Source organism: Phocoena sinus, chromosome 4 (assembly GCF_008692025.1).
Source record: "Phocoena sinus isolate mPhoSin1 chromosome 4, mPhoSin1.pri, whole genome shotgun sequence".
In the NCBI taxonomy this organism is placed as follows: Eukaryota; Metazoa; Chordata; class Mammalia; order Artiodactyla; family Phocoenidae; genus Phocoena; species Phocoena sinus.
Genome location: NC_045766.1, coordinates 65,062,489 through 65,086,165, shown reverse-complemented (window position 1 = coordinate 65,086,165; position 23,677 = coordinate 65,062,489). Strand labels below are relative to the sequence as shown.

The 23,677-nt window shown below is 41.7% G+C and overlaps 1 protein-coding gene across 16 annotated transcripts in view; it reads right to left on the bottom strand.

Moving 5' to 3' along the window:
- The window catches only part of LPP (LIM domain containing preferred translocation partner in lipoma), a 700,519-nt gene that overhangs the window by 600,517 nt on the left and 76,325 nt on the right, over positions 1-23,677 (bottom strand). Inside the window, exon 3 of one of the 16 annotated variants that reach the window (XM_032629897.1) lies at positions 4,374-4,427. The exons of the other annotated variants lie outside the window; for them this stretch is intronic. The gene's annotated coding sequence lies outside the window, so the exon portion shown is untranslated. The remainder of the gene's footprint in view (positions 1-4,373; positions 4,428-23,677) is intronic. 16 annotated transcript variants of the gene reach the window in all.

The window sequence follows — 23,677 nt, the reverse complement described above, 5'->3', positions numbered from 1 at the left end:
CAGATTAAAAGAGACTAAAGAAACATGACAACTAAATGCACTGCCTGATTTTAGGCTGGATTCTCTACTAGAGGGGAAAAATGCTGTCAAGTATATTATATAACTGGGCAAGTTGACAAAACAGGAGTACAAAACAATAAAGTATTAAATCAGACTACAAAAAAAGAAAATTACACACCTGATGAACATAGATGCAAAAATCCTCAACAAAATACTAGCAATCAGAATCCAACAACACATTAAAAGGATCATACACCATGATCAAGTGGGATTTATCCCAGGGATGCAAGGATTCTTCAATATATGCAAATCAATCAGTGTGATACACCATATTAACAAATTCAAGAATAAAAACCATATGATCATCTCAATAGATGCAGAAAAAGCTGTTGACAAAATTCAACACCCATTTATGATAAAAACTCTCTACAAAGTGGGCATACAGGGAACCTACCTCAACATAATAAACACTATATATGACAAAGCCACAGCAAACATCATTCTCAGTGGTGAAAAACTGAAAGCAATTCCTCTAAGACCAGGAACAAGACAAGGTTGTCCACTCTCACCACTATTATTCAACATAGTTTTGGAAGTCCTAGCCATGGCAATCAGAGAAGAAAAATAAAAGGAATACAAATTGGAAACGAAGAAGTAAAACTGTCACTGCCTGCAGATGACATGATACAGTATGTAGAGAATCCTAAAGATGCCACCAAAAAACTACTAGAGCTAATCAATGAATTTGGTAAAGCTGCAGGATACAAAATTTATGCACAAAAATCTCTTGCACTGCTATACACTAATGATGAAAAATCTGAAAGAGAAATTAAGGAAACACTCCCATTTACCACTGCAACGAAAAGAATAAAATACCTAGGAATAAAGCTACCTAGGGAGACAAAAGACTTGTATGCAGAAAACTATAAGACACTGATGAAAGAAATTAAAGATGATACCAACAGATGGAGAGATATACCATGTTCCTGGATTGAAAGACTCAATATTGTGAAAATGACTATACTACCCAAAACAATCTACAGATTCAACGCAATCCCTATCAAATTACCAATGGCATTTTTTACAGAACTAGAACAAAAAATCTTAAAATTTGTATGGAGACGCAAAAGACCCCAAAGAGCCAAAGCAGTCTTGAGAGAAAAAAACGGAGCTGGAGGAATCAGACTCCCTGACTTCAGACTATACTACAAAGCTACAGTAATCAAGACAATATGGTACTGGCACAAAAACAGAGATAGAGATCAATGGAATAGGATACAAAGCCCAGAGATAAACCCACGCACCTATGGTCAACTAATGTATGACAGAGGAGGCAAGGATATACAATGGAGAAAAGACAGTCTCTTCAATAAGTGGTGCTGGGAAAACTGGACAGCTACATGGAAAAGAATGAAATTAGAACACTCCCTAACACCATACACAAAAGTAAACTCAAAATGGATTCGAGACCTAAATGTAAGACCGGACACTATAAAACTCTTAGAGGAAAACATAGGAAGAACACACTTTGACATAAATCACAGCAAGATCTTTTTTGATCCACCTCCTAGAGTAATGGAAATAAAAATAAACAAATGAGACCTAATGAAACTTAAATTTTGCAAAGCAAAGGAAACTACAAACAAGACGAAAAGACAACTGTTTCGCAAATATTTGCAAATGAATCAACGGACAAAGGATTAATCTCCAAAATATATAAACAGCTCATTCAGCTCAATATTAAAAAAACAAACAACCCAATCCAAAAATGAGCAGAAGACCTAAATAGACATTTCTCCAAAGAAGACTTACAGATGGCCAAGAAGCACATGAAAAGCTGCTCAACATCACTAATTATTAGAGAAATGCAAATCAAAACTACAATGAGGCATCACCTCACACCAGTTAGAATGGGCATCATCAGAAAATCTACACACAACAAATGCTGGAGAGGGTGAGGAGAAAAGGGAACCCTTTTGCACTGTTGGTGGGAATGTAGATTGATACAGCCACTATGGGGAACAGTATGAAGGTTCCTTAAAAAACTAAAAATAGAATCACCCTATGACCCAGCAATCCCACTACTGGGCATATACCCAGAGAAAACCATAATTCAAAAAGACACATGCACCCCAATGTTCACCGCAGCACTATTTACAATAGCCACGTCATGGAAGCAACCTAAATGCCCATCAACAGACGAATGGATAATGAAGATGTGGTACATATATACAATGGAATATTACTCAGCCATAAAAAGGAACGACATTGGGTCATTTGTAGAGACATGGATGAATCTAGAGACTGTCATAGAGAGTAAAGTAAGTCAGAAAGAGAAAAACAAATATCATATATTAATGCATATATGTGGAACCTAGAAAAATGGTACAGATGAACCAGTTTGCAGGGCAGAAATTGAGATACAGATGTAGAGAACAAACGTATGGACACCAAGCGGGGAAAGCAGCCGGGGGCAGTAGGGGTGGTGCTGTGATGAATTGGGAGATTGGGATTGACATGTACACACTAATATATATAAACTGGATAATTAATAAGAACCTGCTATATAAAAATTATATAAATAAAATTCAAAAATGTGTTAAATCAGTGTTATGGGTACTGAATTTGATAACTATAATGTGAATATGAAGAGATGATCTTTATTATTAGGAAATACACACTGCACTTAGGCATAGGGGGCCATGATGTATCATGACATATGCAACTTTCTCTCCATCACTGTAGAAAAAATACTGCAGAAAAAAATATATATGTATATGTGTTTGTGTGTGTGTGTTTGTGTGTGTGTGTGTGTGTATACACATATAGAAGAAGATAGAAAGAGAGGGGAGACTGCAAATGGGATAAAATGTTAACAATCTGTTGAAAGCATATGGGTATTCTACCATATGACCCAGCAATTCCACTTCTGGATATATATGTGAAGAAAACAAAAACACTAAATTGAAAAGACACACGCACCCCAATGTTCATAGCAGTATCATTTACAACTGCCAAGATATGGAAGCAACCTAAATGTCCATCAACAGATGAATGGACAAAGAAGATGTGATATATAATGGAATATTGTTCAGCCATAAAAAAGAATAGTTTTGCCATTTGCAACAACATGGATGAACCAGGAGGGTATTATGCTTAGTGAAATGAATCAGACAGAAAGAAATACTGTATGATATCACTTACATGTGGAATCTAAAAAATAAAACAAACTAGTAAATATAACAAAACAGAAACAGACTCACAGATATAAAGAACAAACCAGTGGTTACCAGTGGAGAGAGGGAAATGGGTAGGGGTGAAATACAGGTAGGGGATTAAGAGGCAGAAACTACTATGTATAAAATAAATAATCTACATGAATATATCGTACAGTACAGGGAATATAGCCAATATTTTTAAATAACTATAAATGGAGTATAACGTTTAAAACTTGTGGGTCACTATGTTTTACACCTGTAATTTAAATAATATTGTACATCCACTACATCTCAATAAAAAAATAATTTAAAAAATTTTAAAAGCTTATGGGTAGGTATTGTTTGGACTATACTTTTTATGTTGGAAATCACTTACAGTAAAAAATTAAATTAAAGTAATAACCACTGAGAAAGAGAAGGGGAAAAAATGTAGCAATTAAGAAGTAGCTCTGGGCTTCCCTGGTGGCGCAGTGGTTGAGAGTCCACCTGCCGATGCAGGGGACGCGGGTTCGTGCCCCGGTCCGGGAAGATCTCACATGCCGTGGAGCGGCTGGGCCTGTGAGCCATGGCCACTGAGCCTGCGCGTCCGGAGCCTGTGCTCCGCAACGGGAGAGGCCACAACAGTGAGAGGCCCGCATAACGCAAAAAAAAAAAAAAAAAAAAAGTAGCTCTATTTTCTAACAGGATTTGAAAGTAATTGATAAATTAAGTCAAAACTACTTCATTCTATATAATATGTGTCCATGTGTTTCATAGCAACACAAAGAATTTTGCACATTTTAATTTCTTAACATGGAAAATTATCCTATCATTTCTTCTTCTAAAACTCCTGGGGTAAATAATACATAACATGTACAAGGCCACAGTGTATATGTAACCAGGGCTACAATTACAAGATTTGTAGGTCAATTCAAGCCTCTGAAATTCCAGTTCACCACATTTGCAATCCGAGTACTATTTCCCTTCTAGAAAGAGCAAGTTTAGAGTTGGAAGAAGAGCTGTATCTAACAAGGTAATAGCTAGTATCAATTTTTTAAAATCTATCAGCAGTGGCCTTTGAGGTTAAGGATCACCAAGTGCACGGTGCTGGGGAGGGGGATGGGCAAGGAGCATTCTTTTTGTCAAAATATAGATTAGGTCACATGTGCTACACACCTAAACTTCCCAGCCGGAGGAAAAAACAGTGAATCAGGCCTTGCAGTTTTCTTCCTGGATAAGTTTGGACAGGGAAATAAAAAGATATGAAGGTTAGACATTATGAGGTCAAGAACCATCAACCAAATAGAACTTGATGTTTAAACAGAAACAGGTAAAATATCTGGGAAGGCAGCAGAACTCTTAGCCCTCTGGTTCCAAACCAGGGCCTGCTGACTGGGGGAAAATATATATATATATATATATATATATATATATATATATATATATAAATTAAAAATTATACTGCAGCTGAATACTAGGTATTGTTCCTTTCCAAAAAGCATTAAAATATAAAGGTCAGTTAGCTTAAATGGTATTTTACTGCACATACTTTAAAAAGACCTGAACAATTAAAGCAATGAAATATATTCCTTGCTATCATTTTATACGTTCTTAGAAGCATAAAAGAAGGCACGTACCAGTGTAAAAAATATTAAGCCCTTCTCTCCCTTCATATTTATTTTAAGGCCTCACAGAACTTATGAGCCTTCTCAAGTAGAATTCCCAGTGGGTTCGTGTTGTTTGGGTGAAATTCTTGGTCCTCCAGCAGTTTCACTTGTGTGTCAGGGCTGTGACAGCCCATGGAGAGAGATATTTACCAAGATACCACCAAAGACACAGGTTAAAGATCAAGACGAGATCAATGGGTCTCCAAGCAGCTCTAAAATAAGATTGAAGCTCAGACACTCTAATTCAGGTGAGCAGCTTAAGGACAGGGCATTTTTTTTCTTAGTTCCTCCAGAGATTTTAATAGGTGGCCAGGCTTGCAAACCACTGGACTGGAAGATTGTAAACTCCTCTGCAGCTCCTAAGCTCTAGGAAAAACTTCAACCACCTGCTGCTTTACAGTATCCTTAGACTGACACTGACAGCATCCTACTATTTCTCTCGCTGGTTCAGTTTCCACAAAAATGAAATGGCAAAAATGACAAACCAATTTCACCAGGCTAGAGGAAAAAAAGGTGACAGACTTTAAGGTACTTTGTAAATGTATCCGTTTTTATCAACTTCCTTACATAATATATAAAAGCGTTCCTTAACTTTTCAAAGGTATTGCTCTCCTACCAAATAGTCTATAAGCAATCTAAGCCTCTGAAAATAGCCTCAACCTTCTTTTCCCCACCCAAGTACCTGGCAACTAGTACCTTGGGAGTGGTACTTGCTCACAAAATCATAGATCCCAGGGTAGGAAGAGCTCCCCAGAAGTTGTCTGGAAAGCCCTCCGCTTTCATGTAGAAAAGAGGTCATTACCCCATTTCACGCATGGGTCAGGTGAGGCTCAGAAAGCTCAGGTGATTTGAGCTTAGTCACACTGACGTCCCACAACTCCACACCAACATGCCTCTCTGATTGCTGAAGGTCAGAGGCTTTCCTGTCCAGCCTTTAAAGTATAAGATCACTACAGTTCCTGTTCTAGTTCATACAGGTGACGAGACAACCAGAGTCCCCTCACCAGGCCTTGGTTCACTAACCTCTAGCGAAGGAGGCTGAGACCCCAAAATTTCTCATCTAAGGCCGTAAAATGAAAGAAAAGCCTTAGATGTCAATATGTTGTTGTCACTTAATAGATTAATAACTTTGAGCAAGGTATTTAGTGCAAGAGGGAAAGAATACCCTATAGTTACATTTCAAAACATGAGCTTAGGATATGAGAAAGGGCAGAGAATGTTAATCACAAACAAATGAGTACAATGAAGTGCAAGGTGTCTGCTTCCTAGAGGCGTCTGAAAATTACTGAGGCTGATGATTACGTGCGTTAAGGGGTCATCATTCCACTTAAAGGTCATGAAGATGCCTAGATATATCTGTCCGTTCCCAAAACTCTCAGATACCATGGATTTAATGTTAATGAGGAAAAAAAAAAAAGTTGTGGAGATCATCTTGATAATCTCACTTTAGAGATCAAGAAATGACAAGGGATAAAGAAACTTCGTCAAGATGACAAAACAATTAAGAAGCATATACAACACCCAAGGGATACTCTCAGACATTTCTCCATTAGAAAATCCTTACACCATGTCACACTATTTTATGCTATCAGCCAATACATAAAATGGAAAACTCTGAATATATATTTCAACAATTACAGTCAAGAAACAGAAATCTTTGTTTCCCCAACATATTACGATTTCATGGACAAAGGAGAACGGTAAGAGCAGCACGAGATATTTACCATTATTTGATTTTTTTTTTTTTTTTTTTTTAGCACAGCACACCCAAAAGCAGAGTTTTTTGACCTACAAAAAATGTGGGGGCTGGAGAAGAAAACATGCTTTATTGTTTGATTATTAAGTTTACTTTGCCGTCTTCATTGTACAGGAGGCATTAGCACATAAGCTGCCTCCTAAGACAAGGTGAAAGGCCTGGTGGCCTAAGACCTCATTCTCACAGCCCACGTTTTTTGTCAGCTCAGGAGGGCAAGGACCACACCAAAAGGATACATTAATTAACTGTGGACTGCAAAGGCAGATATAAGAAATTAAGAAATGAAGGAAGAGAGAAAGAAACCATTTAACAACATTTTGTCCACAAGTTTCTCGAAGAGCCTTCCCAGACCCTGCCTTCTGCCATCCCAACCCATGTCCTCTGAGGTTTGCTCTCCCATGTTAATCTGCCCCAACTCTCAGTTTTTCCAGCAGTCTCCAACAGCAAAGGTGGGAGAGGATTGCCAATTTCTCGTGAATCCTGAAGATTTCCTTTCTGAGTCATGGGAAACTGAAATAACTCGGGGGGGCGGGGATGACTTTAGAAAGAAACACAGTTTTAAATCAGTTCCCACTAATTTGTTCTGCTGTGTGGTATAAGTCCTGAACACAGGAAAAATTAAGTTTCTAGAGTTGACACAAAAATGGGAGTTTTTGTTAGGTTCTGTCAATTGTCACCGTGGCAATTCTTATTAGGATTTTTCTTACCGTCATTTTTTTGTTAAATTAATTATAGTTTGATCAGTGTAGGAGCTATTTTGAATCCATGGGACTTTCCTCACCAGATTGTTTTGGCATTTTAAAGTCACTCACATCCAGGGCCTAAACAATATGGCAAGTATCTCTTTTCCTCTCTCATTTATACTCAAATTCTAAACAAAGGAACCATCTGTTCTCTCTCTAAAAACATCAGCCCTTGTTTTCATTTCTCCGTTAATAATAACGCCTCAAAGTTATAGCACGTCTTTTTCCAACTTGCTTATGAAAGCATTCTATAGATACTTCCTCATTCATCTGCAACATCACCCCTGATAAACTGGGGAGAAAAGGGAAATGTCTGTCAATTTTTAATTAGATACGTGACTATCAGATGTTTGATGAGTTTTGTACAAATGACCACATGTGAGCCTCCGAAAGGACGTGGCCATAACCTGGCCCAGCTCTGACTCTTCCATATGTAAAAGGGAGACCAGAAAGGAGAAGTCACTTCATGATCTATTTTTGGACTTGGTCCTCTATCCCCGACTGTAAGCAGTCAAGGTGAGAACAGTGTCTTACACATTTTTTGTGTCTCAGGTAACTGATGTGTAAAAAGTGCTCATTTAAATATTTCTTGAATAAATGAAAATTTTGAGGGTAGTTCCACAGATGGTTGTAGCAGAGCTGGGGTCGGAGCTCAGCTCACTCGCCCTCTTATTTAGTGTGTTATTTTTAAGACCAAATAGACCTAAATGCAAGACGAATCAAATAGGGACACCACCAAAAAGGGGGGTGGGGGGCACATAAGATGCAGGCCTGTGTCTAGATGTAAGAAATTTGTTGAACAAAGCCAGTAGGCATCACCGAGTTTGGCCACTGGCCACGCTCAAACACAATCCATGCTAAGGCTGACTCTTCAAACACTCTGCGTTCCCTCTGGGCTCCGAGTACTTGGGGATTTGGTGGAATTAGTCCTTAAACATGACCCAACTGGAAGAAATGATGTGTCTTAATGCCAAAGGACACTATGTCTCTGTAACAGCCCTGAGCCCAATAAGAGAGCACCCTCCACCCTGAGATTTCCCCTCATCACTCTCTGTAATTGAGAGCACTCAGTCTCGGGATCATGAAATCTACCAGCCTAGAGTTTTCCAACGAGCAGAGAGGTCACTGAAATCAAAACCTTTTTTCCATGTGCCTCGCTGGAAATCAGCAACTCATTTGGCACATTTTTCTTATTTTCAGAATGCCCTATTCCCCACTGCTACTCCTTGAAGCTAAAGGGAAAATAAATTCTTTCTAGAAAAGCAAGTTAACTGTGGGATTCTGTCATCCAAATTGCTTCTACACTAATAGTTCCAACAAAGTTGGCAACTCCCTAAAGAGTCTTCAAAAATAGATTGTCTGTGCAGATGAGAAAGCTAGAGGTCTGAGGAGAGAAGGAAAAATCCCTTTTTTAAGTAAAAGAAAAAACAAAAGAAATCATAGAGCCAAAGAGAATTCAAGTATATTATAATGTGGTCTCACATAAGGTGAATTTGTTTCAGATATGAACGGGAAACAAATTAGTAACAAAATAAAAACAGGACTTCCCCGGTGGCGCAGTGGTTAAGAATCGGCCTGCCAATGCATGGGACACAGGTCTGAGCTCTGGTCTGGGAAGATCCCACATGCCGCGGAGCAGCTGAGCCTGTGCGCCACAACTGCTGAGCATGCGCTCTAGAGCTCGCGAGCCACAGCTGCTGAAGCCTGCGCGCCTAGAGCCTGTGCTCCGCGGCAAGGGAAGCCACCGCAACGAGAAGCCCGCAACAAAGTGGTCCCCACTCACCGCAACTAGAGAAAGCCTGCGTGCAGCAACGAAGACCCAACGCAGCCAAAAACAAACAAATAAATAAATTAAATAAAAATAAAAACAAATCCACATAAATGAACCTTCAAACAATTCGGGTGATTTTTTTCTCAAAGCGGGGAGGTGGGTGGGCATGGTGGGGCGGAGGGAAGAGAAAGACATGGGAATAAGGATGGAGTCACTTGAACGCCCAACACGCTGTGTCTGACACGGACACAGAGGCTGCGGGCGGTGTCTGGCATTGTCCAGCCCACGGTGGGAAGCATTTATATCAAGCCACAAAGTATCAGCAGGAGAAAAAGAGAACGAGTACTTCAGGGCAGACAGCTGCAGAGAGGGCCCCTGCACAGAGCCGACACGGCAAGCTGAATGCGTCTTACAACAATAGTCCCTTCCCTCGCTCACCACACTCGACTCCTGGAGGCCTTCAGGGTCAAGGCTGTCCCCAGAACCATTCATCATTCCTGCCGCCACTACCTGTTGACCCGCTCTCAATATGTTCCTGACAAGTTTGCCCTTTTCATACATACGGACCTTCCTGCTCTCAGGCTACCTCCGGAAATATCACCTTGGACTTCGCGTACATCTCCGGTAATCCAGCAACCTAACGTTTAACATTTAAAAGTGAAAGGGTCCTACATTAAAGGACATGTAAAAGATCCACAAAATGTTACTTAACTGGCCTTCATCTCCAAACCTTACTTTTTCAGAAAATCGTTTGGAAGATGGCCACTGGGGTGGTCGGTCAAGCGTTCATCTGACGTCTGAGTAGGTGTCTGTCACGGCTGCAAGAACAGAGAAGAACTGTGCTTGGAGCTGTCACAGCCCTTGACAATCTCCTCCTGGCAAAGCCACCTCTGAGAAAAGAACCCCTAAGAAGGCAGATGCTTCCTCTCACATGAGTGGCCCTACTGGCTAACCAGTAAATACGACTTGATAGTGATGATCGGTACTTTTTCAAATAAAAGTTTCTATCAAAGGATGTTGCCGGTGTGATATTCTAACTACTCAGTTCAAGTTGGATGACTGGGGGGCAAGGCTCTCAACCACTCTGGACATCAGTTTCTTTTTCTACAAAATAAAGCAGTCCAGTTCAATAAGCTTTAGACTTCCTTCTGGCTCAGAAATCCTGTGCCTAATTATTTAGTTCCTGCTGCCAAGTGGTCTGCCCTCTCCCTCCTAGTTTGTTCATCTCCATCCTCTCTCTCCCTCCCCACCCCCACTCCTCTTTCTCTCTCTTTCTCTCCCCCCCGCCACACACACATACACACACACACACACACACACACACACACACACACACGTAATCCACCCCAACATCCCTCTTATCCAGTCCACAAACTTGTTATTTAGGCAAACTGCAAGCAATTCCTATCCACAATCCCAATCACTGCTTCTCTGCTTAAGATCTGATACCCAAAGGATTTTTTAATTAGCTTATGAGATAAAAAAATGGGACACATGGCCCCCCCTTTACACACAGACCTCACCTTGAGATGAGATCCTCTGGGGGCTCCAGCAGTCTCTTCATCCCCCGGCCACAGAGGCTGCCACCTGCCAGGGCTCCAGCTGCTCAAGTATGATCTCTACCCCTTACTCTGACACCTTGAACAAGTCATTTTACCTCTCTGGGCCTCAGTTCCCCTAACTGTAAAGTGAGGCATTCGGGATAAAATAAATGCCAATGTTAACTACCAATTCTGACATTCTTCTATCTAGAGCTCTGAAATTTCATCAGACATCAAAACAGACACCCTCCAAAGCCCTCTCTCTGATATTGGTGTTGACCTACAGGCTCCCAGATAAATGCAAGTGACTTTTTGCATGATATTGCACGATAAGTAATAATAGCGCATCAATAGGGGCAAGTACTTCTAATTTGTGTTTGTTTATTTGTTTATTTCCAGGCTAAAGAAGTTGTAGGAACCACCTGCTATTGGCCTTGGGAGATCCCATGATGCCTTTTTTTTTTTTTTTTTTTACAATGGACCAGAAGTGCAGAAACTAAAAAGGTAAACGTGGAAACCACACAGTAAAAACATGGAGCCTGAAAAATTGAGAAAATGATTTAGGGTAAATAATACCACATCCCTCTTAAAACATTTTTTTAAAACAATAATGAGAGCAAGAGGAGTACTATAAAGTAAAAATAAAATTGAGCAGAGAAAAGACTGATTTGCCTAGGATTCCTCTCAGCCATGTAATCAGCACGCATAGCAAAGACCGTATAATACTCATGTTTCTATTTGTTGCCCTCAACTGACATGGTTGGTCGTTTGTTTTGTTTTAAATAAAATGGGGAAGCAACAAATATATTAAATCCATCTGCAAAAAACCCATATTTGCATGTGGAAAACAAATAAGTGGGTGTCTGAATGGGTGATTAGGCATGCAATTGCCCATCTGCACCGGGGGCCCCAGCCTCCCCTGCAGGTGCGCCTGAGGCAGGAGCAGAGACTCAGAAAGGAGGGTCCTCCACCACAGAGAGCGACAGGAGGAAACCATACCCTCCGCAACTGGACTTGTTCTGAGCTGCCCCCGGTACTGTCCCAGCTCTCCATCCACTGTCCCTGTATCAAAGCTGAAAGCCAGAAAAAACTTTCGTCATCCTTTTCTTAGACTGCTGTGAATTCTTTAAATCACAAAGGCAATTTTTTTTTTGCTGAGCATCTTCAGTACGTGCTTAACAAATATTTGTTGTTGCATCTGTCTTTATGAGAATGGGCGGCCTCCTCTCCTGCACTCTTCACCTCGGTCACTCCACTCCAGCCACGCTGGCCGCCTCACTTTTCTGGAATGCGTCAGGCATGCTTCGGCCTCGGGGCCTTGGCAATTGCTTTCTTTCAGCTTGAAACATTCTTTCCCCTCTCTTCAGCTGACTGCCTCACCGCCTGCAGGCCCGTGTGCCTGTGTACCCGTATCAGTAAGACCTTCTCGGACCAATGAATTTTAAATCTGTGTTATCCCCACACTCTGTGCCCTTCACCTGCTTTATTTTTCTTCTGAAAATAGATCACAACCTAAATATTATCTATTTACTCACTGATTTACGTGTTGCCTGTTCCCATCAAAGAGCAAGTTTGTCTGATTTTGTTCACGGTTCTATTCCCTACACCTGGAATAGTCTAGCACATAGTAGGTGCTAAATACATGGTTGTTAGGTTAATGAGTCATCATCATTATTTGCAAACCACTACACTGGGCACCATGGGTCCTCTTATGGAATAAGACAGGATTTATGCTCTTAGGAAGCTTCTACAACCTCGTGGAGAAGGAAGACTGGAAATCTGCTTACATAGCAGAGCAAAGCAACGTGAATGCTCCACTGGAGGTATAAACAAAGCACTCTGATAGTACAGAAAAAGCAAGTTGTTGACATTGGAGGGGGCAGTGGGTGGGGAGCGGATTGAAGGACACCAAGAGAACAGAATTCTTTGGAACTGTCTTGAAAAGAAGCTCAGAAATCATCCTCAAAACTGCATTCAGCACAAACAAGTACTAAGACATCCTTAGTTAGCCTCCTTTCCTTCATCAATAATGCTAAGTGAAACAAGATTGCCCAAGATAAGTCAGCATTTCTGTGTGCCAAGACCATGGAGAAAAGAAGAATCACTTCCCTCCATAAAGCCTTCGCTTTAAAATGGAAATTATTTAATTTGCACACAAAATGCACACAAAACACATCTATAGAAAATTCTATGCTCTCCGGACAGGAACGACCTTAAAGGGCATCTAGTCCAACGTCTTATTTCCTCTGCAAGGACCCATCAGTATCAGCCTCTACCTAAATAACCCTAACGCCCGAAGTGGCCCATGCCACTGTGGTCTGCTCTTAATACTAAAACATTCTCCGGCACACTGCCTTTCTGCTGCTTCCACCCACTGCTCCCAGAACTCCTTCTGGGGTCACAAAGAGCAAGTTCATGGCCCCTTCCATGGCAGAGTCCCACTCCGCTCCCTCCTCATGCATCCCCTTTCTCTCTTCTCCACACTAACCACTTCTGGTTCCTTCTTTCATACATCCTAAACTGCCCCCTTCCTTTCCCTCCTCTAACTCTCTCTGTTCCAGGACTGTTTTTTGTTTTTTTTTGTTTTTTTTTTTGGAGCTGACCTAGTGCTCAAGCGTTCTTTGGAGAGCTGAGCATTTTGTCTGGGGTCTGGGAGAGAGGCACAGAGGATCCAAAGGAACATGGGTTAACTCTGTGAGCCTTGACCCAGGAAGAAGACCCTGGCAGAGTAACCTAACTTTCTGACCTTGACCTTGAAATGCCACCTTTGACATAAATTAGAATATTGTAGACATTATAACTCTTTGGAAGCAAAGAAGGCAAAGAGGTGAAGAGCATCTCCTGAGCCCACTCCACCCCAGGGACACGAAGAATTTGGGGAGTCTTGTGCCTCCGGTAAACCATGGTCCCTCTAGTCTTGTTGATCCCAGCTTCTCAACTCCCACGGCCAGGCTGCGTTAGAATATGTAGTTTTTAACCATCTCTACATCTGAGCATTGGATTCTAACCACTACTTGCCTGTGTGACCTTGGGCAAGACACTTAAAGTCAGCAAATCAAAGCATCCCAGAAGGTAAAACAAAAAGAGAGCTCTAAATCATCCAGTCCAAAAATTGCCCAGAGACCTCCTGTGCGCCTCCACCCTCCCTTCCCCACCCACAGCCATGGCAGACACTGCTAAATGATCACGGACTCTTTCCTTCTCGGTCAGGATACCTCTTCAGAATCCTTCTCAACACAGCGTCTCAAAGAGCCACTACCAATCCACCATGCGGCCACATGAAATGAAACCCAAACTACTCATTCTTCAGATGAGGAAAACTGAAACTCAAAGATGGGCTGTGACCTCCCTGTGTCTCAGTGTTAGGAGCAGAACCAGAACTACAAAGGCCCCCTCCCTGTTTTCCTGAGTCCTTTCTCCTCTTCTAACTCTGATATTCTATCAGTGTTCCTTGCAGTGGGGATGGGGAACTTGCTGTTGTATTAAGTGCTGTGGTATTAAATACAGAGAAAGGGTTTCTAAATAGGAGGCAGAAGCTTCAGAGAAGGCTTGGAGGAAGAGGTGCACTTGAGTTGGCCTGAAGAAGTTTGCTATCTGTAGGAACCAGTGAGCTATATCTGCCTTTTGCCGAAGAAGATTCAGGATGCGGGAAGCATTTCCTGTAGCAAGAACAGCATAAGCAAAGGAATGGTGAAGACCATGGTGTGATGAGAGGAGGCTAAGGGCTGCTGAGAGAGCTGCAGCCAAAACAGAGGCCAAGGAGAGCACTGGGGGAGGGGGACAAAGATGATGACAAGAAGAGATTAGAAGAGCCAACCAGAGTCTTTGTGGGGTTTTAAATGCTGATTCTTTTTTAATTGACTTAAAGTCCTTAAGACTTACAAATGGAAAACAGAGATAAGAAAGGACTGGAGGGAAAGTAAAGAATCCACCTCTATTCTCAACGGAAAAAAAGCCTTGCCCTAAACTGTATTACAGGAACACTTTCATTATGTAAAAGCCTATTTTGTTTTCATGTCATTCTTAGATTACATCATAGAGTGGCTGTAGCCGTCTCTCGTACCATATTATAAATAAATCACCAGCTTAATCATAGAACAAACCAGGGCCCTAGATTTAAGAGGAAAATATTAGATCATTTTTAATAACTGATATAACTCAAGCCAGTCACCACTGAAGCAGGGGGAAGTGATGTCATCCTAAAGGAGTCCAAAGAGGAACGGGAGAGGGTCAGCCCTGGGCAGGTCCCAGAGAAGCTTCCATTTACAAAGGAAGAAGTGGCTGAGTGGAGCTCATCCTCTGGACTGAACAATCTTGTCATGAAAACCAACAATGACTTCTTAATAGACCTTCCTCATGAAACACAGTGTATACATATAGTTGTTCCCAAAACGACTATATTTCCAAAGACCAGAAAACATGAGCATATTTTGATGCCTGTATTTACGTCTTGGGAGCCACCGGGCAAAATTATAAATGTTAAGGCTTTTAGCTATTCAGGAAAAGATGAAATCCGGGGTGACATATGCAAATGCTGCAGGTCTGGCCCAAGCCGAGGAGACAGTGCAAAGTGCAGACACTGAGATAATGGTCTGACAAAGAAAAGAACCAGGGTGGTTTCTAGCAGTTACAGACTATTAAGGAGATTGGAAATGAAACCGTTTAATGTGCACCAACTACGCACTAAGAAGCATACACAATTGGCACTTTACATACGTCATGCTGCTTTGAGAGCACAGAAGAATCTGTAAGCTAGGTGCTACTGGCACAATATTTTTCAGACATGGAAACCCGTTTAAAAACGATTAAACAACTTAAGTAAGATTATGCAGCTGATATATGACAGTCTCCCTATTCCAATTCCGCTTTATCAGGGACACATAATTTTTTGAGGCAGGAGCCCGATATGTCCCCCTTTGCCTGGCACCATATCAGTAATAAAGCTATCCTTTAAAAAAAAAAACAAATTCCACTTAGCTCATTGCTTTCCCCCAATGAAAACTACTTCTTACTATCGACTTTAGTTAAATAATTGATAAGAAACACTTTGAAAGCACCAAAAGTAAAAAAAAAAAAAATATTGAAATCCAAAAGGAACCGTGGAGCTGGGAATAGTATTAACATTCTGGCCAGTGCCAGTCTCAATGACCAAAGCTGGCCTTCCTTGTTTTGGCTGCAGGGCTGCTAATGAGTTTGACCATCCTTTTAAGTCTCCCATTTCCATTAATTTTTAGGAATGTTAAGGTGGGCTCTAAGGGAACCTGTCATCTTCTATAAAATGTACTGCCGGGCTTGGTTTTATAAAAAGACTATTTTGGTGGGGGGAGGAGACGGATGCTCTGGAAAAGGGCTTTCTGCCAGACAGAAAGTATTGACTGAGGTTTTCTGTCTGATCCTGTCAGTCTCACAGTAATGTTGTGTATTGGCTCACTGCTCTTAATACAAATGTTATTCATAACTGCAGAGACACACTGTCTGAGCCAAGTGATACTGATTTATGCAACTCTTCAGGACACAGTGTGACTCAATAGGAGATGTACACCCTGAAATTTAACTAAAAGAACAACACCAAGGCTCAAGTCTCCAAATTTTGACCTATTTTCCCCAATCTCTTTCTGGGACAGGACAGAGGTTGCGAAAAGCAGAGAATACATGCCTAAAAGTTGTATGGACTGATTTGGAGGCAGAGACTGTGCAGAGAGGTGGAGGGGACGCACTGGGCCAGAGTCTGAGGTGCCTTAGATGTCCCTCCCATGGCTACCCCTGGCTCTGTGGCCCTGGGAAGAGTCTGTCCCCTCTCTGGGTCCTGGCATCTCATCTGCACAGCAAAGAGCTCAAGTAAGAACATGCAAACATTTCCACCAAAGCAGCCCTAACTGCTAAACAGGGCAAAGAGTTAGAGGTAGAGTAACACAGCATTAATTAAAAACTTGTGTTCTTCCTCTGAAAAGCCATGCTAGTTTTGCATTCTGTGTGATTACATACCAATGCTTATATTCAGATTTTAAATGGAGTTCTCCCCCAAAAAAGTCTTCAAGTAAAATTGATCCACAGAGGTGCACTGAGAATATGCACTTTAGCACCTGCCATGTAAGCTTGGGTGTCTGAGGCAGGCAGCGCCCAGAGGGCCCCCTGTAACTCCACCTCCTGTGCTTCAGGTCATTGTGCAGTCCCTCCCCTTGACTGGGCTGGATCTAGTGACTTGCTTTCAGCAAGCAGAACGAGGCAGAGGAAGTGGTGTGTCACTTCCAGGATTAGGTTACAAAAAGGCTGTGGATGTGGCTCGGTCTGAGGGATTGTGTCTTGCTCACCTGCTCTGAGGGAAGCCAGCTGCCACGTTGTGAGCTGCCTATGGAGAAGCCCACAAGGCGAGCAACTGGGGGCAGCCTCCAGCCAACAGTCGGCAAGGAGCTGAGGCGCCCAGTCCAACAACCCGTGGGGAACTGCATCCTGCCAACGATGTGATTGAGCTTGGTGGCGGGTCCTCCCCAGCGGAATCTTCAGATGAGACTGCAACCTCAGGACAGACCTGGAGGTACCCATCTAAGCTGTTCCCAGATTCCTGACTCACAGAACCTGTGACATAATGTTTCTTGTTTTAAAGTGCTAAGTTTGGGGTAACTGGTTATGCAGCGATAGATAGACAGCATTCCAATCTGAGAGGTCCAATCCTGGATTACTTTAAAGGCCTCTACCAACACCACCATTTTTCTTGAGGCTTAGGGAGTAGACCAAAAGAGACTGGCTATCAGGAACTCTTGAAAGGAACCCATGTCCCACAGAACGTAGAGATGATTGCTGGCTTGGTAACGTGTACCCAGGCATGCTCTGGCCACCTGGAGGTGACCATGGAAATAACATCAGTGCAGGTCAAAATCAACATGACGCTTTTGGCAACAGTACAGTGATGGGAAATAAACCAGAGACTGAAACACATGTGGAAGGTGAAAGGCTCCTTGCCTGCCCAGCTGTGTTCTGCCATCAGCTACACCACCATCAGAACCTGTCCAGCCAAACTGCAGCTCCATGGTTCACTGAGAAGTTCTGAGGTCAGGCCCCCTCCTCCTAGAAACCTTCCCCAATGTTCCCAATTCTTTCCACTCCCCCATCCTTTCACCTAAGCCCCTTGAGAAGCTATAACTTAATTACCTCGATTTCCCAAGCACCTAATATAACACCTGGTGATCAGAGGGAGACCTTCAAGATGGCGGAAGAGTAAGAGGTAGAGATCACCTTCCTCCCCACAGATACATCAGAAATACATCTACACATGGAACAACTCCTACAGAACACCTACTGAATGCTGGCAGAAGACCTCAGACCTCCCAAAAGGCAAGAAACTCCCCACGTACCTGGGTAGGGAAAAAGAAAAAAGAAAAAACATAGACAAAAGAATAGGGACAGGACCTGCACCAGTGGCAGAGAGCTGTGAAAGAGGAAAGGTTTCCACACACTAGGAAGCCCCTTCATGGGCGGAGACTGTGGGTGGCAGAGGGGGAAGCTTCAGAGCCGTGGAGAAGAGCACAGCAACAGGGGTGCGGAGGGCAAAGTGGAGAGATTCCCACACAGAGGATCGGTGCCGACCAGCACTCACCAACCCGAGAGGCTTGTCCGCTCACCAGCTGGGGTGGGCCGGGCTGAGAGCTGAGGCTCAAGCTTCAGAGGTCAGATCCCAGGCAGAGGACTGGGGTTGGCTGCGTGAACACAGCCTGAAGGGGCTAGTGCACCAAAGCTAGCCAGGAGGGAATCCAGGAAAAAGTCTGGACCTGCCTAAGAGACAAGAGTCCATTGTTTCGGGGGGGGGGGGCGGTGAGGAGAGGGGATTCAGAGCATCGCCTAAACGAGCTCCAGAGATGGGCACGAACTGCAGCTATCAGTGTGGATCCCAGAGACGGGCATGAGACGCTAAGGCTGCTACTGCAGCCACCAGGAAGCCTGTGTGAAAGCACAGGTCACTCTCCACACCTCCCCTCCCGGGAGCCTCTGCAGCCCGCCACTGCCAGGGTCCCGTGATCCAGGGACAACTCCCCCGGGAGAACGCACGGCACGCCTCAGGCTGGTGCAACGTCACGCTGCCCTCTGCCACCCCAGGCTCGCCCCACATTCCGTATCCCGCCCTCCCCCCAGTGTGAGTGAGCCAGAGCCCCTGAATCAGCTGCTCCTTTAACCCCATCCTGCCTGAGGGAACAGATGCCCTCAGGTGACCTCCACGCAGAGGCGGGTCCAAATCCAAAGTTGAACCCCAGGAGCTGTGCGAACAAAGAAGGGAAAGGGAGATCTCTCCCAGCAGCCTCAGGAGCGGCAGATTAAATCCCCACAATCAACTTGACGTTCCCTGCATCTGTGCAATACCTGAATAGACAACGAAGCATCCCAAAACGGAGGCAGTAGACTTTGGGAGCAACTGTAGCCTTGGGGTTTGCTTTCTGCATCTAATTTCTTTCTGGTTTTATGTTTATCTTAGTTTAGTATTTAGAATTTATTATCATTGGTAGATTTGTTTATTGATTTGGTTGCTCTCTTCCTTTTTTTTATATGCATATAAATCTATTGTTTTTCCCTTTTTCTCTTTTTGTGAGGGTGTATGTGTATGCTTCTTTGTGTGATTTTGTCTGTATAGCGTTGCTTTTACCATTTGTCCTAGGGTTCTGTCTGTCCGTTTTTGTTTGCTTGTTTTTTAGTATAGTTTTCAGTGCTTGCCATCATTGATGGCTTTGTTTTTTTGGCTTGGTTGATCTCTTCTTTCTTTCTTTCTTTTTTTATTACTTTTTAATTCTTTTATTTTTAATATTTTTTTATTTTTTGTTTTAATAATTTTTAATTTAATTTTATTTTTTTCTTTCTTTTTCTCTCCCTTTTCTTCTGAGCCATGTGGTTGACAGGGTCTTGGTGCTCTGGCCAGATGTCAGCCCTGAGTCTCTGAGGTGGGAGAGCCAAGTTCAGAACATTGGCCCACCAGAGACCTCCCGCCTCCACATAATATCAAACGGCAAAAGCACTCCCAGAGATATCCATCTCAATGCTAAGAACCAGCTCCACTCAACAACCAGCGAGCTACAGTGCTGGACACCCTATGCTAGCAAGACAGGAACACAACCCCACCCATTAGCAGAGAGCCTGCCTAAAATCATAATAAGGTCACAGACACCCCAAAACACACCACCAAACGCGGTTCTGCCCTCCAGAAAGAGAAGATCCAGCATCATCCACCAGAACACAGGCACCAATCCCCTCCACCAGGAAGCCTACACAACCCACTGAACCAACCTTACCCACTGGGGACAGACACCAAAAACAACGGGAACTACAAACCTGCAGCCTGTGAAAAGGAGACCCCAAACATAGTTAGTTAAGCAAAATAACAAGATGGAGAAACACACGGCAGATGAAGGAGCAAGGTAAAAACCCACCAGACCAAATAAATGAACAGGAAATAGGCAATCTACCTGAAAAAGAATTCAGAGTAATGACAATAAAGATGACCCAAAATCTTGGAAATAGAATGGAGAAAATACAAGAAACGTTTAACAAGGACCTAAAAGAAGTAAAGAGCAAACAGACAATTAAGAACACCACAATAAATGAAATTAAAAATTCTCTAGGAGGAATCAATAGCAGAATAACTGAGGCAGAAGAATCAATAAGTGACCTGGCAGATAAAATAGTGGAAATAACTACTGCAAGGCAGAATAAAGAAAAAAGAATGAAAAGAATTGAGGACAGCCTCAGAGAAATCTGGGAAAACATTAAACGCACCAACATTCAAATTATAGAGGTCCCAAAAGAAGAACAAAACAAGAAAGGGGCTGAGAAAATATTTGAAGAGATTATAGTTGAAAACCTCCCTAATATGGAAAACGAAACAGTCAATCAAGTCAGGAAGCACAGAAAGTCCCATACACGATAAATCCAAGGAGAAACACGCCAAGACACATATTAATCAAACTATCAACAATTAAATACAAAGAAAAAATAGTAAAAGCAGCAAGGGAAAAACAACAAATAACGTACAACGGAATCCCCATAAGGTTAACAACTGATCTTTCAGCAGAAACTCTGAAAGCCAGAAGGGAGTGGCAGGACATATTTAAAGTGACGAAAGGGGAAAACCTACAATCAAGATTACTCTACCCAGCAAGGATCTCATTGAGATTCAATGTAGAAATTAAAACCTTTACAGACAAGCAAAAGCGAACAGAATTCAGCACCACCAAACCAGCTTTACAACAAATGCTAAAGGAACTTCTTTAAGCAGGAAACACAAGAGAAGGGAAAGACCTACAATAACAAACCCAAAACAATTAAGAAAATGGTAATAGGAACATACATATCAATAACTACCTTAAATGTAAATGGATTAAATGCTCCAACCAAAAGACATAGACTGGGGCTGAATGGATACAAAAACAAGACCAGTATATAGGCTGTCTGCAAGACACCCACTTCAGTCCTAGGGACACATACAGACTGAAAGTGAGGGGACCAAAAAAAATATTCCATGCAAATGGAAATCACAAGAAAGCTAGAGTAGCAATTCTCATATCAGACAAAACAGACTTTAAAATAAAGACTATTACAAGAGACAAAGAAGGACACTACATAATGATCAAGGGGTCAATCCAAAATGAAGATATAACAATTGTAAACATTTATGCACCCAACATAGGAGTACCTCAATACATAAGGCAAATGCTAACAGCCATACAAGGGGAAAACGACAGTAACACAATCATAGTAGGGGACTTTAACACCCCACTTTCACCAATGGACAGATCATCCAAAACGAAAATAAATAAGGAAACACAAGCTTTAAATGATGCATTAAACAAGATGGACTTAATTGATATTTATAGGACATTCCATCCAAAAACAACAGAATACACTTCCTTCTCAAGTGCTCAGGCAACATCCTCCAGGATAGACCCTATCTTGTATCACCAATCAAGCCTCAGTAAATTTAAGAAAATTGAAATCGTATCAAGTACCTTTTCCAACCACAACACTATGAGATACCAATTAGAGGAAAATAATCTGTACAAAATACAAACACGTGGAGGCTAAACAATACACTACTAAATAACCAAGAGATCACTGAAGAAATCAAAGAGGAAATCAGAAAGTACCTAGAAACAAATGACAATGAAAACATGACGACCCAAAACCTATGGGATGCAGTAAAGCAGTTCTAAGAAGGAAGTTTATAACAATACAATCCTACCTCAAGAAACAACAAACATCTCAAAAAAACAACCTAACCTTACACCTAAAGCAATCAGAGAAAGAACAAAAAAACCCCAAAGTTAGCAGAAGGAAAGAAATCATAAAGATCAGATCAGAAATAAATGAAAAAGAAATGAAGGAAATGATAGCAAAGATCAATAAAACTAAAAGCTGCTTCTTTGAGGAGATAAACAAAATTGATAAACCATTAGCCAGACTCATCAAGAAAAAAAGAAGACTCAAATCAACAGCATTAGAAATGAAAAAGGAGAAGTAACAACTGACACTGCAGAAATGCAAAGGATTATAAGAGACTACTACAAACAACTATATGCCAATAAAATGGACAACCTGGAAAAATGGACAAACTCTTAGAAAAGCACAAACTTCCAACACTGAACAAGGAAGAAATAGAAAATATAAACAGACCAATCACAAACACTGAAATTGAGACTGTGATTAAAAATCTTCCAACGAACAAAATCCCAGGACCAGATGGCTTCACAGGCAAATTCTATCGAACATTTAGAGAAGAGCTAACACCTATCCTTCTCAAACTCTCCCCAAATATAGCAGAGGGAGGAACACTCCAAAACTCTTTCTATGAGGCCACCATCACCCTGATACCAAAACCAGATAAAGATATCACAAAGAAAGAAAACTACAGGCCAATATCACTGATGAACATAGATGCAAAAATCCTCAACAAAATACTAGCAAATAGAATCCAACAGCACATTAAAAGGATCATAAACCGTGATCAAGTGGGATTTAACCCAGGGATGCAAGGATTCTTCAATATACGCAAATCAATCAATGTGATACACCATATTAACAAATTGAAGAATAAAAACCATATGATCATCTCAATAGATGCAGAAAAAGCTGTTGACAAAATTCAACACCCATTTATGATAAAACCCCTCCAGAAAGTAGGCATAGAGGGAACTTTCCTCAACATAATAAAGGCCATATATGACAAGCCTACAGCCAACATCGTTCTCAATAGTGAAAAACTGAAACCATTTCCTCTAAGATCAGTAACAAGACAAGGCTGTCCACTCTCACCACTATTATTCAACATAGTTTTGGAAGTTTTAGCCACAGCAATCAGAAAAGAAAAAGAAATAAAAGGAATCCAAATCAGAAAACAAGAAGTAAAGCTGCCACTGTTTGCAGATGACATGATACTATACAGAGAATCCTAAAGATGCTACCAGAAAACTACTAGAGCTAATCAATGAATCTGGTAAAGTAGCAGGATACAAAATTAATGCACAGAAATCTCTAGCATTCCTATATACTAATGATGAAAAATCTTTAAGAGAAACTAAGGAAACACTCCCATTTACCACTGCAACAAAAAGAATAAAATACCTAGGAATAAACCTACCTGAGGAGACAAAAGACCTGTAGGCAGAAAACGATAAGACACTGATGGAATAAATTAAAGATGATACAAACAGATGGAGAGATATACCATGTTCTTGGATTGGAAGAATCAACATTGTGAAAATGATGGTACTACCCAAAGCAGTCTACAGATTCAGTGCAATCCCTATCAAACTACCACTGGCAATTTTCACAGAACTAGAACAAAAAATTTCACAGTTTGTATGGAAACACAAAAGACCCCGAATAGCCAAAGCAATCTTGTGAAAGAAAAATAGAGCTGGAGGAATCAGGCTCCGGGCCTTCAGACTATACTACAAAGCTACAGTAATCAAGACAGTATGCTACTGGCACAAAAACAAAAATAGAGATCAAAGGAACAGGATGGAA